This window comes from Nelumbo lutea, chromosome 2 (assembly GCF_056320005.1).
Source record: "Nelumbo lutea isolate HS-2025 chromosome 2, American lotus-T2T, whole genome shotgun sequence".
Lineage (NCBI taxonomy): Eukaryota > Viridiplantae > Streptophyta > Magnoliopsida > Proteales > Nelumbonaceae > Nelumbo > Nelumbo lutea.
Genome location: NC_142685.1, coordinates 36,390,843 through 36,396,936, shown reverse-complemented (window position 1 = coordinate 36,396,936; position 6,094 = coordinate 36,390,843).

The window sequence follows — 6,094 nt, the reverse complement described above, 5'->3', positions numbered from 1 at the left end:
TATCATCATTAAATTTCACAAATAAATCCATACACAATAATCATTAATAGAATGAAATTTTATATTTTTAAATAAACCTAGAAATGAAATCATATATTTCATCTACGACGTGGGTAAGTATTTCAACCATTTAGGTCAAATGGATAAATTCATAATGTCATAAATAAATAATACAAATTTATAAATATAAAAAATAAATTTTGAAAAAAAAATGGACATGTTTTTATTATTATATGTTTTTCATATTAAAAAATAACTATGATAAAGTAGACATATTTTTATTAATGATGGACATCAAATATACAACTTAAAACCAATTGGAAATTAAATCATTTTCCTATCTAGGGGGTGATTTAGTGGTTTAACCTTTTAGGTCAAATAGGTTAACCCATGATGTATAATTAAAAATAAAATTTTTTAAAATAGAATAGTACAAAAATATGAAATAAATGTGAGCACATCTATAACATTAGGTACTAATAATATAAAAAATAATAATTATGATAAATAATAATAATTTTATTAATGATATAAATGAAATGCAAAATTTAAAGCCAGTTTGAAAATGAAACAATTTTCATATCTAGATGGTAGGTAGGTCAATGGTCTAACATTCTAGGTCAAATGGGTTATGGGTCAATCTATGATGGCATAACTAAGTAACAAATATTAAATACATGCATACATACATACTCAAAGAAAAATATAAGCTTTGTATAAAACATTTTGATACAATTCTATTATTATATATTCACCATATTAAACAAAAATAAATGTAAAAATCAGAATTACTTTTATCGATGATAAAAATGGAATACATGATTTAAAGTCAACCAAAAAAGCAAAGTGTTTTTTCCATCCAAGTGGTGGGTTAGTGGCTAAACTATCCATGTCAAATGGATGTTATTATTAAAATTATAAAATACATAAAATTTTAGAAAATATAGAAATTTATCAATAATTTTGGGTACATTCTAAAATATTATATATTCATCATATAAAAAAGTGTGATTAATGAAAAATATTTTCATTAATGATAAAAATGGAATAAAAATTAGAATAAAAAATAAAGAGCATTAATGTTTAACACAAGACCCGACTAACCATGTCAAATGGTTCAATAATTTAATTAGTTATGTTAGGTCATTGTAGGAAAGTGGTTTGGCAAGGATGCAAATAGAACAAATCAGATTTTAATTAGGGAATATTCAAATCTGATTTGATCCAAAGATTTGACCAGATCTCATAAATATTGATTTGAATCCAAATCCAATCAAGATGTCAGATATTTGAATCTAATATGATCCTTTTTAATTTTTAAAAAAGTAATAAATTATTAAAAGAAAAATAAAAATATAATAGTTGAAATTAAAAAAAAAAAAATATAAGTATTTTCTCAACTATTTCCATCATATAAAAAGTTTACAAAAATGCAATGTAAATAACATATTTATAAATAAATAATAAATAACATATATATTATATATAAATAATATATACTATATATAAATAATTGATTTGACCATAATATTAAAAACCAATGTTCAAACGATATATTAGAGTTACATTTCTCTTGGTAAATAAGTAATTTTTATTATCTCATAAATTAAATAATAAAAAATAAAAATATAGATTTTTTTTATAAATTTTATAAGAAAATTTGAACATACATTAATATTATATATTCTTCATATTAAACAAAAATATGTTTGAAAAAATGAGAATTATTGTTAGTAAAGATAGAAATGGCTAAAATACAAAGAAAAAAATGAATTAATCTCTTAATCATAGTCCATTTTTCTGGTTAAATAGGTTAATGGTTCAACTAGTAAAGTCTTTTGGTTACTGATTATTATCATTATCATCATTTGATATTGCCACGTGCAATAATAAATGCAAAAATAATAATTACTTTTATTAATGATGAAAATATAATATATAATTTAAAATCGACCAAAATAGAAAATATGGTTTTTCCATCCAACTAGTGGATTAGTGATTCAACTATCCATGTCAAATGGATCAACACATGATGCTATTATTAAATAATAAAATACATTAAAATTATAAAAAATGTAGAAAATTTGGTTACATTCTATATTATTATATATTCATCATATAAAAAGTGTGATTAATGAGAATTGTTTTCATTAATGATAGAAATGGGATAAAAATTATGATAAAAATTAAAGAGCATTAATGTCTAACACATGACCCTACTAATCATGTCAAATGGTTTAATGATTTAATTAGCTAAGTCATTGTAGGCAAGTGTTTTGGTATGGATGCAAACAGATCATATCGGATTTGAATCAGGGTATATTCGAATTCAATTCGATCTGAATATCTGATTGGATCTCATAAAAATTGATTCAAATTTGAATCTGATCAAGATGTTGGATATCCAAATCTAATATGATCTGAATTTATTTAAAAAATAATAAATTATTATAAGGAAAAGAAAATATAGTAGTTAAAATAAAGAAAAACAAAAAATATAAGTATTTTTTCAACAATTTTCATCATATACAAAGTTTACAAAAATGAAATATAAAAAACATATTTATAAATAATTAATAAATAGCATATATTATATATAGATGATATTCAAACAATATTATATATATATATATATATATATATATAATATTTGACCATACGATTAAAAACCAATATTCAAACAATATATTGGAATTGTATTTCCTCTTGATAAATAAGTAATTTTATTATCTCATAAATTAAATAATAAAAAATAAAAATATTGATTTTTTATAAGTTTTATAGAAAAATTTGAACATGCATTAATATTATATATTCTTCATATAAAACAAAAACATGTTTGAAAAATAAGAATTATTGTTAGTAAAAATAGAAATATTGTCACATGCAACGCACATACACTTTTACTAGTATATATATATATATATTACAAGGTTATCTATACTATCTATTTACATATAAAGCAAGGGTTGTCCACGTCATCATTTTTATCCTTGCTCTAAACTCTCCTTTCAAATTTCATTTTTTTGAATTAATAAATTTAAGTATTATTTAATTTTTATAATGAAATTATATAGTAAGATTAAAATATTTATTAAAAATAGAAAAACAATTATAATAAATTTAATAATATTCATCTTATTAATAATTTTATATTTTTACAAAATTCATCACAAAAATTCTTTACTAATAATATAAATTATAATTTTACAGATAATTCAATTTAAATGTTATTCAAATGAAAAAAAATTAATAAAAATAATATATTATTTAAATATTTCAATAGCTAAATATCTTAAATAACAAAATATTTAACATTATATAATAACTTTAAAATAAATAAAATTCAAATAACGAAAAATTTTAAAAATTTTACATATTATTTAAATATTTAAAGAACTAAATATTTTAAATAACAATATATTTAACAAAACAAAAAGTTAATTATTTAAAATAATGGAATTATGTAATAAAATTAAAAAAAATTCTTAAAAGTACACAAACAATTATAATAGATTTCATAACATAAAAGCTAATAATTTAATATTTTACAAAATGAATAACAAAATTATATAATAATAGTATAAATTATAATTTTACAAGTTACTAAATTTAATAAATAAATAATATTATAAATTTTAAATAATGATATTATTTAAATAACCAAATAATATTTTAAACTAATTTCACTTATATCAATTAATAATTCTAGAAAATAACACTCAAAAATTAATATTTATTAATAATAATCTTAAAATCGTAATATATTATTATTATAAACTTATATATACTAAAATTAATGTTTATTTTATTTTCAGTAATTATGTATTGTTTTTTTAGTAAGTATATTTTTAATAATTATTTATAAAGTTTTTTTTTGTTTTGCTATTTAACAAAAAAAATTCAATAATTATTGGAGATTAAACTATTACTATTTAACTTTTTTAATTTAATTTATTGTACTTATTGTATTTTTGTTATAAATTTATTTTACTAATTATGTATTTTTGTTAAAATTTTTGTAACTATTGTATTTATTGTATTTCTACTAGTTCTTTATTGTATTTTCTTTACAAATTTATTTTCAATGTTTGTGTATTTTTCTATAAATTTTCAATAATTATTGAAGATTAAAATATTATTATTTATTAAAGATTAGACTATTAATATATCTGAAATTAGGAGTGTTCACATGTTAGTTCAATTCAATTGTAGGTCGTTTGGCCAACCAAATCAACCTAGTTAGGTTAGGGAATTGATCATCCAAAACTGATTGACCATTAGTGAAAACCGGCCAACTCAAGTCAAGTTGGGTTGGGTCGGTCGGTTTCATCGGTTTAATGAACAACCATAGGTGAAATTAATTTTGTTATTTTGTATTGTAAAAAAAATATTAAAAGTAGTATATGAAATATAAGTAATTATTAATTATTTAGAAGGTTAAAATATAAAACAATTACATACTTTTATGTGTTTCTATCGTTTAGCTTTCGCTTAACAAAGCCAGTGTATATATATAAAATGACTGTACACGTGGCAATTTTCCTCCTCTTCAAAACTTGCTTTAAAATCCCCTTTCCTAGTTTAACTCTTTAAATTTTAATTCCACCTAATTAAGCAAGTTAAACTATTTTTCGTTTCGACTTTCCAACTAACAAACAACCTCAAAGTCAGCTTAATTACAATCAAACACCATTCTAAATCATGATACTTCGAAACTACTTCCCTATGTTATCTTCTCTCTTCTTTCTGCAATCCAATTTAACAAGAAAACTTGTTTCCCTTTCAATCGAATCCGTTCTCTCTACAGCCCAGTTTAAGATGAAAGAGTTTTTTTCCTCCCAATCGAATACAACTTGATCGTTGAGATTGATTGTAGGCATTCACAACTTAGAAGCTTGACTCAACCTGATCATAAAGATTCAGAGAACAGGGATGAAGCGCTAATTTCTTCTACATTGCCTCCAAGGAATGTTTTCCAACCACTGAGTTCTTCCAAATGACTACTGAATTCTGATAATTTTGTAACTTGAAAATCCTAAAATTTAATTAGCAGCCAACCTAGTGGAAGAGCTACTAATTGCCGCCGACTGAAATAGTTCTTCTACTATCTATGCACAGGGGTGCAATAGGGGCCCATTTTGGGAGGTTAGTGACAATGGGAAAAAGTGTTCACTTGTAGGAATGACGCGGGCGACCATTATCTATGGCAAAGATGACTGAAAATGGTGGTTGAAATGCTCATTTCAGGAAGCTTGTATTTGCACTCTTTCCAAACTGAGTCTAATAAGAGTTCAAAGCCAACTTTTGAGAGAGATAGAGAGATAGAGAAATTGTGTCTTATTGACTGAAAAGAGGGAAGTTGATCAATGAGATTTTGATTCATATTGACTGAGATACCCATGTTTTTCTTTTAAATTTATATGGAGTACAATAAGATAAATGGGCAAGTGAGTAACATCCCATATCAAATTGGTAAAGAGAAAATACAAAATCAAATTGGTAATCCAAGCATCTAACATTCCCATGGCTTTAGATGGAGCTACATATTTTGAATCTTTTATGCTTCTTGGTAATGAAATGAAATTCACTGAATTAAATAGAAGAGCACATTGGATCAGATACATCATTCAACACGAATGGACGCAACCAATGATTGAACATTTGGACATTGGATTTTTGTGATGAAATCTTGGCTCATCTCTTAGAATGGTGTAATTTACACTTTGGAGTACTAGGAGAGCCTCCTCGTCAGAGTCAAAACTCTCAAGTCTTAATGGATTTTTGACAATGAACCCTAACCCTATTTTTTTGTGTTAAATTTCTGTTTTATCCCTATATGAACTTACATATTCCACATTAGTAGATCAAAAATTTGAGGCACTTTAGCCTTAGACATTATGAATAGGGCTGCAACTTGGGCTGAATTAGTCCGAATCCATCCAAAAATTATGGTTGAGCTAAAATTTGGGTTAGGGTTAGGGTTGAAAAATATGAAGCCGACTTAACTTCATATTTGCTTGTATAAGTATTATATAAATATGTATTTATGCATGCAAATACTTAATTAGTAAATGTATATTAACTATTCATG